This window comes from Gavialis gangeticus, unplaced genomic scaffold (assembly GCF_001723915.1).
Source record: "Gavialis gangeticus isolate Ggan-Ray unplaced genomic scaffold, GavGan_comp1, whole genome shotgun sequence".
Classification (NCBI taxonomy): Eukaryota; Metazoa; Chordata; order Crocodylia; family Gavialidae; genus Gavialis; species Gavialis gangeticus.
The window spans coordinates 5,023,636-5,035,860 of record NW_017729002.1 but is presented as its reverse complement, the minus strand read 5'-3'; the positions used below and the strand labels follow the sequence as shown (position 1 = coordinate 5,035,860).

The 12,225-nt window shown below is 44.2% G+C and overlaps 1 protein-coding gene across 2 annotated transcripts in view; it reads right to left on the bottom strand.

The window, feature by feature from the left end:
• Positions 1–12,225, bottom strand: part of DEXI (Dexi homolog) — a 15,822-nt gene that overhangs the window by 2,575 nt on the left and 1,022 nt on the right. Inside the window, exon 2 of one of the 2 annotated variants that reach the window (XM_019507465.1) lies at positions 1,080–1,419. The exons of the other annotated variant lie outside the window; for it this stretch is intronic. The gene's annotated coding sequence lies outside the window, so the exon portion shown is untranslated. The remainder of the gene's footprint in view (positions 1–1,079; positions 1,420–12,225) is intronic. 2 annotated transcript variants of the gene reach the window in all.

Genomic DNA, 12,225 nt, shown 5'->3' with positions numbered 1-12,225 from the left:
GTGATTTTTCTTTTTGGCTTGCTACCTTTCTTCTGATATCAGGTGGTGCAATACTGCCAGTAAGTACAGGCTATCCTTTGGCGTTGGCTTTAGACATCCTGTTATTTCACAACAGCTGTCATTTAGAACTGGGTCTGGTTTCTTGGAATGAACTCATCATTCCCATACTGGACACGCATACTCTGTACTGGAGTCACACAAGGCAATAACAGTGGCCAGTGATACATGGGGTTTTAAAAGGAAATGTGTAGGTAGATGTCATGCAACTGCAGTATAGGGTAATGTTGTGCAACGAGTAAATCCAGTCACATCATTAGTCAATTAAACTAATGTAACAGAAACAAACACATTGGAATGTGGGGAGCTTCAAGCTTATCCTTGCTTTCAGAAGGTAAAGAAAGGTGCAAAATAATAAACAGATGAATATTTCTTTTACCTTATGTTAGTGCAGTCCTCCCATATAAGTTGGCATCAGTACCACATGGAAGGATCAGGGATCAGGAATATCTCAGATATTAGAAACAGGATTTGCCGTACTTGATCAGGTCCAATATCTGTCTGGCTTGGGGTTTCCTGTCTGATATATTTCAGATGAAGGTGTGAGATAATCCTCTCACAGATCCTGTCCTACTCTTTAATAGTTAGGCTCTCATAAGATGAACACATTTTATGGATGGATAAAGAAAAAAAAGGTAATTGTTTAAATTTTGGAAGACAGTCTCATAGCTTACCTATCTGGGTTTTTTATGCATCTCAGAGACGGCACATGCCTATTTTGTACATCTGCTACATTCAACAATTGGTATGAATTCATTTTTCAAGTAACAGAATTTGTTTTTATGTCAACAGGAGTACTACAGAGAAAGGGCAGATTATCAAGGTGAGGTATTTGATCATATAGATCATAATTTTGGACTTGTATTGTATTTATTTGACACTGCATATACTTGCTAGTTGTGTTGGTAGGGGTACAAGTATGTAAATAACCATTACTTCAAGAGTTATTATCCTTATGTCCAGCTTTCTCAATGGTACTGAGAGTATTGTTGTAGAGCTTGGCAGTATCTAAAACACCCTACCTTCTTCTCAGGTGTTTATCCTGGTGAGAAAGAGTTACATGAGCTCTGCTGACTCACTGATGCAGAGCTGTCCATAGGGGTGTGCAGGGCCCAGTGGAGAGTGGACACAGCCAGTGGATTGGGGAGCAGGGGAGAAGAAATGAGGGGGTGGCGAGTGGCCGGAGCCGGCAGCACTTGGCAGTGGCACAACCAGCAGCGCTCGACAGTGGTAGTGTGTGGCATCCGCAACGGGGCCTGTATGGCACTGTCCGCAGAGCCCCCCAAAGTGCGGGGCCCAGGGTGGTCACCCCGATTCTCACCCCCCTCAGGGACGGCCCTGGACGCAGGTGATTTCTACCATCTGGATATAAAGATATAAGGTTTGGGTACAGCATACCTGAAAGAAAAGAGCACTGAGAGAGGTTAAGAATAAGATGAAGATATGGGCTGATATTTACTGGTATAACTGTTTCATTGTTGATAAAATGAAAACTTGTGAATGTCTTTTCTTTGGTTTACATACACTATAGTGTGTGGACTATGTCTCTGTAACAGGCTGGGCAAAGTTCTCACCCATGCGTTTGTCATTATTGTTTGTACTGTAATATTGGGTTGGCAGCCCTTTTTGAGCACTAACTGTTAAAAAATCAATCCCACCCTTTAGCTTCTATTCTAATAGTGGGGCTATAACCAACCCTGGTGCCTTTAGTAGTTTGGCTTTCATTGTGCAGACAGGTGGCCTTGGTGTGCTATTTTTCATCACTGCTTGTGAAGGGGAATGAAAAGACCTTTGTGACTGGGTGCTCAACTCCCAGCTCTGCCTTCTACAAGTCAGAATACAGATCTACTTTCTCTAAGGTGCCTAACAACAGTTAACTCCAACACATAAGTCTCCTCTTAATATAAGACCAGACACATACACACACAAATATATTAGACGAAGTGGGGCTCATCATTACAAAGGGGTGTTTCTATGGACCAACCATTGCACTCAGGAGATTCAGAAGAGTAGTCTGTCTTATATTAAGCTTGTTCTTACCAGTTTTTCCCCTTATTAAAAAAATTATTTTGATCTCTTGTCATGGGTAAATGATTTTAAATAGATGTCATTCATGTGATCATTATCACTGTTTGTATAATCATAAGGAATTAACTGTGCACATTGTCCACGCTTTGACATAGCTTCTAATTTCAGTATCTTTCTTACAAAGTTACTGCTGGACCTAAAGAACTGGACCTTCCAATAAGCAGCTATAGAGACTGATAATTCAACAGGACAAGCTGCTGGGTTTTGGTTACAAAGATCTATAAGCCATGCACCATTCTGCCTTATCTAATTTACCTTTGTTAAGAGAATGTGGCTTAAGAATACTAAGGGATGATTCATAAGCTAAATGTAAACCCTATATCCACCTCTTCTAAAGGCCTTTTGCAACTGAACTGGTGAGATGCTGCTGGGCGGGGCTCTCTGCTCCACGCAGGGCTGGCCCCTCCCCTCTGCTCCCTGGCTGCAGCTCCATGGCTTCACCCTGCTCTACCTACCCCCCCCCCCACACACACACACACTTCACTGCTTGTTGGACAAGCAGGGATCCCTCCTCCCTCCCTCCCTGCTATCTCCCACAACACAGACCCCAGTCCCAGGGACTCAAGGCATATGGTATGTTGGCTAATTCCAAGAGGTATCTGTGTGTGTCTCCAATGTCACTGGGAAAGGCAGACAGAACAGTGACCACTTGGGCTTTTGGAGTTAATCAGCAAGTCAGTTGGTAAGCTGTTTAAGAAGAGTTTGAATTAATGGAGAGAGCCTATTGTTTTGCCGATGAGGTGATAAACACTGTTATCAGCCTCCTGCTGGCTTGCTTGCCTGTCAGTTTGCTGCAGACAGTATAAAAAAACAGGGAGGAAGATCGAAAAGTTACATATGGTCAACAGATGCATGCATTGCGTGTCCCCCCTGCCTCAGAGTACTAGCAGGGGGCTGGTAACACTCTTGCCCCTTGAGCAGCAAGCAGGGAAAAGCCTGGGATGGTGCAGGCAGACCTCCCTAATCAGAGGTCCTGCCAGGTCCTGGACACGTCCCCCTTCAGCTCAGCACTGTGGAATGATGGGAGGGCTGTTCCAGTGCGCCCCTGACTTCTAGCTTGAGCCACTGCAGGCATGTGCCTGAATTTCCTGTCCAGAGAAAATGTCTGTCCAGTTACAAACCAGTTCAGCCTAGCCAGGTTAGACTAACCTGCAAATATTGGATGAATTCAGCCTCAGGCTTTTTGAATGTCTGACCCTAGCCTTAGGGGAAAAGTCTTCTTATAAAGCCCTATTGCGAATGCTTACAACTTTACTACTTGCCTTAACTAGTAACAAAGAACAAAAGAAGTAACAATTTTAATAAGGAGTTTAGGTAGTATTCAGAGTGATGTTGTAGCCAGGATGCTCCAGGAAATATGTGGGGCAAGAATTTTTGTGGGCAAGATCTCTTACTGGACAAACTGCTTGGTTGGAATAGACTTAGACAAGCTACTGAATTCAGTATTCAATTGTTGAAATTCAAAAGCAGCCCCACGGGGGAGAGGAGGAGGGCAACATTTAAAGCCCAGGGGCTGATCTGGGGGTGGGATGGGGGGGATTGGTGGCTGTGGAGAAGTGCTGGATTTTCCCTGACCCTCAGCTGTTAGGGGGAGGGGTTTGTGTGACTGTCTGACTGGGGCCTATGCAGTTACACTTTCAGAGTATAGCATAAGGCAGACTAAAAAATGTTTGAAATATTGCTATAGGCTACTAGAACAAGCTAGTAATTTATAGTGGCAGATACTAAATGGTGTGTGAATGATATAGTTGACCAGCACATTAAATTCTTGCCTACCCACTCAACTGTTTAAAAAAAATCTATCCTATTAACTTAATTTGAACCTAAATCTATATGATTTAAACAAAGGAAGCCAGATCTTTTCAAGATGCTATAAATGCAGTCATTTATACAGGAATGTCAGCAAGGGTTGAATTATATGGCTGCTAAAGTAGAACCCCAGCATTTAAAGCAATAATAATGCCAATAAAATAATCCATGCTAATTTTGTTTCTTAAATTGCTGCTTCTCACAAGTCAGAATAGCACAGAGGGCATAAGATAACTTTCTTTTGCTTTTGACACTGTGTGCTAATTCGTGATATAATCTTGAGAGAGTGAGTGTTTAAGGTTTGGACACATCTTGCCTACTCTGTTCACCACCACTCTACTGATCACATTTTGTCTTGACTATGAAGAATGCCAGGATGCCAAGGATAAGCTTTAATTAGGTAGTAACTTAATTAACTCCTTTAGGAACACTACCCAATAATGAATCACACGCTGAAGATCATTATTTTTTATCATTCCAGGAAGGCCAGGCTGAGTAGCTATGCCTGCCCTTTCTGGATTAGATTCCTTTCCATTTATTCTCCTTCTCCTTAAGCTCTTAATATACTTCTTGGATCATATTGTTATTACATGTAATCCATTAATCCAATGCTTCTGGGCTTCCACTGGTTGTTACCAGGGGTAAGGAAGAATTTTATTCCTCCTTGAATGAGTAACTAGGCTTGTGGGTGTGGGCATGTGTAGCCTTCCTCTGAAATATCCAAGATTATGTGGGAGGCACTGGTTGTACTATACTACTGGTTCTGTCTGTCTTGAGACAATATATTTGTGCCAAGAGAGGCATCAGCTCATTGAACACCTGAGAGAGTGGCTACAGAGCACAATTCTTGAATGACAGCCCCTTCCTTACATATCACACATGCAGTTTGTATGTAGTAGTACTGAGAAACATCTCTGGTACCTTGCTGGTGTCTCGTTTACATGTTGAGAACTAAAGCAAGTCAGATGTGGGGTCAGGAAAGACATTTTTCCCAGGTCAGACAGTCTAAGATTGTGGAGGTTTTTGCCTTCCTCTGTAGCACTAGGCACAGTCCATTCCTAGGTTCATCTGGACATGTTTTCCCTAACAAATCCCCTGTAATTGCAGTGAAGCATTTCCCCTGGACAAATCCCTTGAAGTATAGGCAGCACCCTTGGTTTCTCTGGCTTTCTTCCTATAGCACATTGGGCTTAGTGGTTTTTTTCTACTGAAGATCCTAAGGTTGGTGTTGGCAGGTTTCTGGTATATTGGAGGGGTGTGAAGGGGGAGGCAGACTGGATTTCTCTTTAGAGACTTTGGGAGTTACAGGCAGCTGTATAACTGACAGTAATGGCATGGGGCTGGACTCCTTGACCCAGCTGGGCCCTACCAGTCCTATTTTATGGGCGAAGGTGGGGGAGGAATTAGGGGCCAGGGGCTGTGTTGCCAGGTCTCTTCCATCTTACCCTGGATCCAAGGTGATGAGCAAATAGGATTGCCTCCCAGCTGTACCAGACATTAGGGGCCATTGCTTCCTTAGAAGATACCTTCCCTTAAGTATACTTCCAGATCTGGTATATCTGGGAACTGGACCCCTCAATGGAACAAGCATCTGAACTACAAGCCTGCTAAGCAGTGACATTGTGACCCTGGCATACACAACCAGTTGTGGGGAAAGAAAGGAGGGGTGGGGGAGAGGGGAAAGAAGGCCTGTTATAAGAGGAAAAATCCTTCCTAGGCCTAAAAGAAAAAGTGAGGTGGAGTAATCCTGCATTTTGGTCATTAACCCCCTAGGCAACTGGTAGAGGGAGCACGGCGGTCACGTGCCCCCCTGACAGGGCTGTCCCCCACCACGAATGCTGCCGCTGGCTTCTGTGGGTGCTTGCCAGCACCATCCCTGCTGCTGCCAGCGGCTTCTGCAGGTGCTTGCAAGCCCCATCCCCGCCACCACTGCCAATGCCAGCTTCTGCGGGTGCCCCCCAGACTTGGGAGGCACCAGTCACTTATGATAAACCCTGGTCCACTGGTGGTGGTAGGAATGAACACTGCACATTCCCTGTACAAACAGGTAAGTTGTACCCCCACCCACACTGCTTCCAATCATTTCTGGCCTCCAGGCAGCCAATCTTGGTAACCCAAAAGAGGGTAGCCCTAAAGGAGCCATGACTGCTTTTCCTTCTCTTGATGAGATAAACCCCTCCACTTTTAGGCTGTGAGGAGTGTGTTTTCTGCCAGTTTGGAACTGTAATTTTAATGGCATCAGGTTTTTAGGCCTCTTGACCTGCACTAGATGGTGGGTTTTTAATGATATATTTAACATAATGCTTAATCTTTTAGCAGGATCTTAGGTGGCTAACTTGTGAAAAAGTGAAAAAAACAATGCAGGCCCCAGTTTACAGATAAGTAGCTAGTTCATGACCGTGTGCAATAGAACTCAGACTTCAATCACTTCCTACAAACTAGTGACATTATGAAAAAGTCTTTAACTGATATCTGTATGTACTGAATGAGAAATCTTTTCTGTTGCAAATGTAATGTTGTCTTGGTACTAATGATTGTAGCACTAACCTTCATAATTTTAAGTTATTTCTTTCACTCTGATTTGGGATTAAAATGCTGGCATGCAGCAAAAATGCTGACTCACAAGCTATTTAATTTAGGACTCTGCTCATAAAAGAAATTTGCAATAATTCACTACAATTAAATCATCTTATTTATGACAGTGCTCTGTATAAAAGGAATTAAGTAAATACATTCTTTTATTCAAGGGTTTTACTGATTACAGTATCCCATATTTAGTTGATATCTAATTTTCAGGCAGGTCAAAAGAAAAAAGCAAGTCTACAATCTTCTTCCAGCACAGCACAGAGCCTAAACACACAATCTAAAATAGCAAGCCCAATTCTGTTCAATTTGCACAGGCAGATTTCTTAATTAAACAGGTATGGAAGCATTTTCAAGCTGTTTGGTGCTATAACTCTGAAACCTTCCCACAAGTAGAATTTCCATGTAATTCAAAGCTAGTAAAATCCTCCAAGACCCTAGTTCTGCAGCCCGTAACAGTATGCAACTCCCACTGAAGCGAATGAGTTTCAAGAGTTGCTGCAGATCATGTCACAAATTTGGAAGCCTTAATAACCCATTTGAGTATATATCTCAAAATACATATAAAGTAGCAAATAAAGAGATAAATATAAACACCTTTTTTATTTTGTATGCTTGTATTATCTGACCAGGGTTTCAAATGGCACATTCTACTAAGTACCTTTTAACCACATAGTACAGATTTGATGCATCTCTATTACGTGAAAATTATACTATGTATTTATTTGTTTTATATACTGTCCTTCCTGAAAAGGTTCAGGGCAACTTACAGTACAAGATAGAAATAGCATGTAAAAGCAAATGGAATGAATATGAAATATAATCTCCTTAGATAGTACCCCAGCCTAGCCTGGCTTGCTAAATGTCTGTCCATTTAAGAAGGTCTTACAGAATTTCCAGATGTCCAAGCTTGGGCTCTGGTGGGCCTCAAGGGGGGGAGAAGTTCCAAAGTTGAGGAGTGACTGCCAAGACCTACCCCTCAGATGTTTTTTGCCAAGTGAACTTGGCGCACCAAAGTTACTTGCAGGAAGTTGCTCTTGGCCAATCTTAGGGAATGTGATGGGTCTGTAGATACATCTAGGGCCTTAGGTCAAAGAAAGATATACCCAGAAAGGTATAACTATGACCTAACATTCTGCTTAATCCATTCCATAGGAAACATCTTTATAAAGTATCCTAATAAAGTGATGTATGCAAAAGATTTTCTTCTGTCTAGACCAGTTGGGGCCAACCTTTATGGTAGGCATGCCACAAATTAGCCTGGTGCCCTCTCCAAGTGTTACTCCAATCCCTCTTCCCTACCCAATCTGCTGCTCAGCTTTCTGCTTCCTTCCCTATGCTCCCTGTCTCATCTGCTGCTATTTGTGCTCCTTGCCCTATCTGCCACGGTGCTGCCATCCCCTCCCCAATATGCCATCACACACAGAGGCTTCCCCTGCCACCTGTGGCACCTGTGTTGCAGGTTGCCCCTTTCCCCACCCCCATCTAGATCATTGCTAAGAAAACCAGAATTTACATACAGCATCACTTTAAAAGAATACTAGTCACCAATTAATTTCTATCTAGAGCAAAGTGATGATGGAAACAAAGGCTAAGTTTTGTATATAAAATACATTTTGTTTCACCACTACTTAACTTATTATAGCCCTTCAAGTGGCTCAATCAACTCAAAGAACTGACTAGCTTTAGTGGGGATCCTATAGAGTCCTCCTTTTACAGAAAGGAGGACCCTTGAGCCCTGGCATGGGGATTCATCTGTGACTGAGATTCATCTGAAGTAATTAGAGACATTCTTGAAGGTAATTTGTAAGACAGAAGACCTCAGTCAGAGGAAAACCTGAAACAAGAATATGTGTTGATCAAAATGTGCTTGGTCTGTCTCCCACTGAAAATTATAGCAAAATTCCCATGCCCTTCAACAAAGCCAGAATTAATCCCAAGAATTTATCATTCTACCAGCAACTCTGACTCAACTCAAACCTCGAGTAGTTTTCAAGTCACTTAGGACACTCTCTCCAGCGAGTATTGTGATGCTCAGCCCTAACACTTTCAGCTTGCAGATGCCTGACTCCATAAATTGAATATACAGTTTTAAGTGCCTAAGCTTAAAATTTGCATGAGAAGAGCTAGAGCCTGTTCCAAGTGGTTAAATAATATTCAGTAAAGTTTGGCACCCTAAACCCTGATCATTTAATATGGATACATGAAAAAAGAGGTGATGTGGAACAATTAGCATTTTTTTCTCTAGTTACGTATTTTCAAGTGGGAGAGTACCTGGACATTTAAGACAAATGTCTACATGAGTCCAACAGCCCATTGGGTTAGTATATTTGAGATGCAGTAGTTTCTGTAGTCAGCAGCACACAAGAGGGTAATGTAGCTAGCATCACATCCAGCCACCTTTCATGACTCAGCCTCAATGAGCCAGATACCCAGTTACAACTGAGTTAACTGAAGGCAGCCTTTGTAAGAGTGCAGGGTAAGGCTTGAACTTGCAACCCTAGAGCAATGGCAAGATAGCATAACCCCTCTGTCACCACACCTAATTGTCTCATGTTAGGGCTACCAAATTCAAGGTATGTGAAAATCTCCCATTAGCTCCCATTCAGTTCTGTACTTTTATTGCCTGCGGAACTGGGGCCCTTAAAGCAACAGCTTGAAAACCAAGGGTAGGAGATCAAGCCCAACAAAAATGTAGTTGTTTATGGTAATATTTGGTCAGGAGCTTGACAGTACTGTGGCTGCAAGAAGAAACTGTTTGGAATATTCATCTTGACTTGTGGCAGGGTTTGGGATGCATAGCACTTTGAAAACACTTCCAGCATTATTTAAATGGAGAAACCTGTCAAGAAAATTGAACAAAATTGAGCTTGCTCTTGTCACCTGCTGTTTTAGACTGAATGTTTCAGCTCTGCATTATGCTTAAAATATTTTAATCTCAGTGAGTTATTCATGAATGTCTCCCCTGAGATGTCGGAGATCCAGATTGAAACCCCTTTCTGCTAAGGAGAACAGCAACTCTGGCTATTCAATATCCAGGGTGAGTGCACTTAACTATTGGGGAGGGTGGGAGAAGCATCATCACCAAAGCATCTTTTAGCCAGTTAACCAAATTCTGTTTTACTGTGTGTGAATAACTTCTATGGACTTCAGTTGTGTATATATAAATCTTAGGATGTGTCTACAAGTGCAGGTAGAGTGCATGAATAAACTCCGGAGCCTATTGCTCCAGCTTGGTGCTCCTAGGTGCGCAATATGTTGAGCCAAGTTGGAGCAGCTCTAGCTGGCAGGGGACCCAGGGGTCAGCCTGCCAGCCTGGGGCTGCTCTCGCCAACTCAGTGTGCCACAGAGGGGGTAGCTGGGGCATGAATGTGCTTCAGTGTGAAGCTGGCTGGCAGGCAGCCTCTGCACTGAAGCGCCCTCAAGCCCCAGCCAGCGGGGACAGCGTCTACACATGCACTGCTGTTGAGTAAAAAACTGCAGCAGGATAGTACTTGTACTTACAAGTATGGCTGTGCACAGCTTCGGTCCCTGATTCGATTTGGCAGAGATTTGGCCCAATTCAGTGGCTGAATCTCTGAATCCGAATCGAATCAGAGGAGCCTTTAATCTCTCTGAATCGGATCAGAACAGTCTAAATTGATTTGGAGACATTCAGAAAAATTTGGACATAGACACAGCTTTAAATGTTTTTTGCCACTGACTTCTAGGTAGGAGGTGGGTTGTGAACGCTAAGATGCTGGGGCACGTAGAGCGTCCCACAGGAGTGCAGGGGGGCTCCCCAGCGTGCTTGAAAGCAGACCCGGAAGAGGACCAGAAGCACTTCTGGTCCACTTCTGGGTCTGCTGGGGAGCGTGCTGGGGGGCCCCCTGCAGCCCCCAGCTTGACAACTGGTGCCTTCTGGGTCTGGGGGGCTGATTGCCTTCTGGGTCCCCTTGTGGCTGATTGCCAAGCCAGAGGGGTGCGGGGGGGGGGCCAGCGTGCTCCCCAGCAGACCTGGAAGTGGACCAGAAGTACTTCCAGTCCACTTCCGGGTTCGCCACCAAGCACATGGAGGGCCCCCCTGAACTCCTGTGGAGTGCTCCATGCACCCCAGCATCTCAGCGTTCACGAGCCGCGCTGGTACCTCGAGTTATGTAGAAAAAACTTTTAAAGCTGTGTCTATGTCTGAATCGCTGATTCTCCAAATCAGCATCGACTCTTCAGATTTGGATTCAGCTGAATCAAATCAGGGACAGTGATCTGAATCAACGAATAGAATCACTGTCCCCGATTCGAGCCGAATCTGAATCCAAATCGAATAGGGCTTGCTTAGCACATCCCTGCTACAGAGTTAATCTACTCCAGCCTAATAGGGGTGCACACATAGACGCACGATATTTGGTGCAGCTAATTAGTCAACTGCACAGTAAAAATCTCGTGTAGATGTACTCTAAGATAAGTTTACCTTGTATACAAAGGAGTTGCCCACTCGCTGCTTAAGTGTGAGCAGCTATCCATTGAAACAGAGCAGTTCAAATTTATATGGGTTCTAGAAGAATAACGGAAACAATTTCTACAATTCAGTCACAAGAGGGGAACATAAAAAGTCATTACAGAGTTACCCCAAAGGTGACTGACCAGAATACAACTACACTTGGTTTAGAACCGATTTACTAGGCCATCCACTGACCCACCAATTCTGCACTTGAATTTTCTTTAGAGGTCCGGTAGCTACCAGACCCTCAGTGTCTCTAGTGTGATAAGGGACAATTTTAGGTGGTTCACCACTCAGTGCTCAGCCCTAAGAGGGGACCTGCACTGCAGCAAAGTCTAATTACCACTTTGAGAAGGGACAAAACTGCGAGGAAGTTTTTTAATCTGTAAATTGTTGGCAAAAGCTGGCTGCTGTGGGACAGCTGAGATCCCATTCCTTCGTAGCTGCTATGCTGAAATGTAATTGTGTAGCTGTTTGGAGAAAAATAGCAGCATCTCCCTTTCAACTCTGTAAATGCAACATACAAAGATATTTCTGGAAAGAGGTGCTAGCATTTATTTTGCATCTGTCCGTTCAATATTCTTTGGCTAAAAACTCTCTGAGTCCATTTTATAACATGCCTGTAATCAAGCTGTCAGTATTTTTATTAATATACTTGGCTGCCCAAGCATGACCAAGCATGCACCTGTGTATGAAAATAGTATTTCTCTTGACTAATCAGGTTTCCATTTTTTAGAGTTAACGGCTCAGAATCCTGCTTAGAGCATTTTTCAGTTGTTTAGTTCAACATCAGAGCTGAAGCCTGACAATTTGCAGCCCACCCAAGCCCGCTGCTGCTGCCTAACCTGGTTGCAATAGTGGAAGAGAACAGTAAATCCGGTAGGTTTCAATGTTCCCTATTTTTAAAGAAGGTTCCTGCTCCAAGCAGGCATAGGGGGTTCTTGGCCTTTTGACAAAGCAATGCAGCAGGTTGGGACCAGAGTCCAGGCAGTTTGAGGATTTGATTCACGCAGCTGCTCAGCACCTGCCAGCTGTCAGATAAGCGCCCGGGCGCCGCGGGGCGGCTCTGCGCAACTGGCTGCGGGGGACTGGGCTGAACCGGGAAGCGGCGCGTGACTGCGGCGCGGTCCGGGCACAGACGGGCCGGCCCGTGCGAGGCGCTCGGCCCCGCTCCCCGCGCGGCCCCGCGGTGCAGGGCGGAGCAGGCAGCG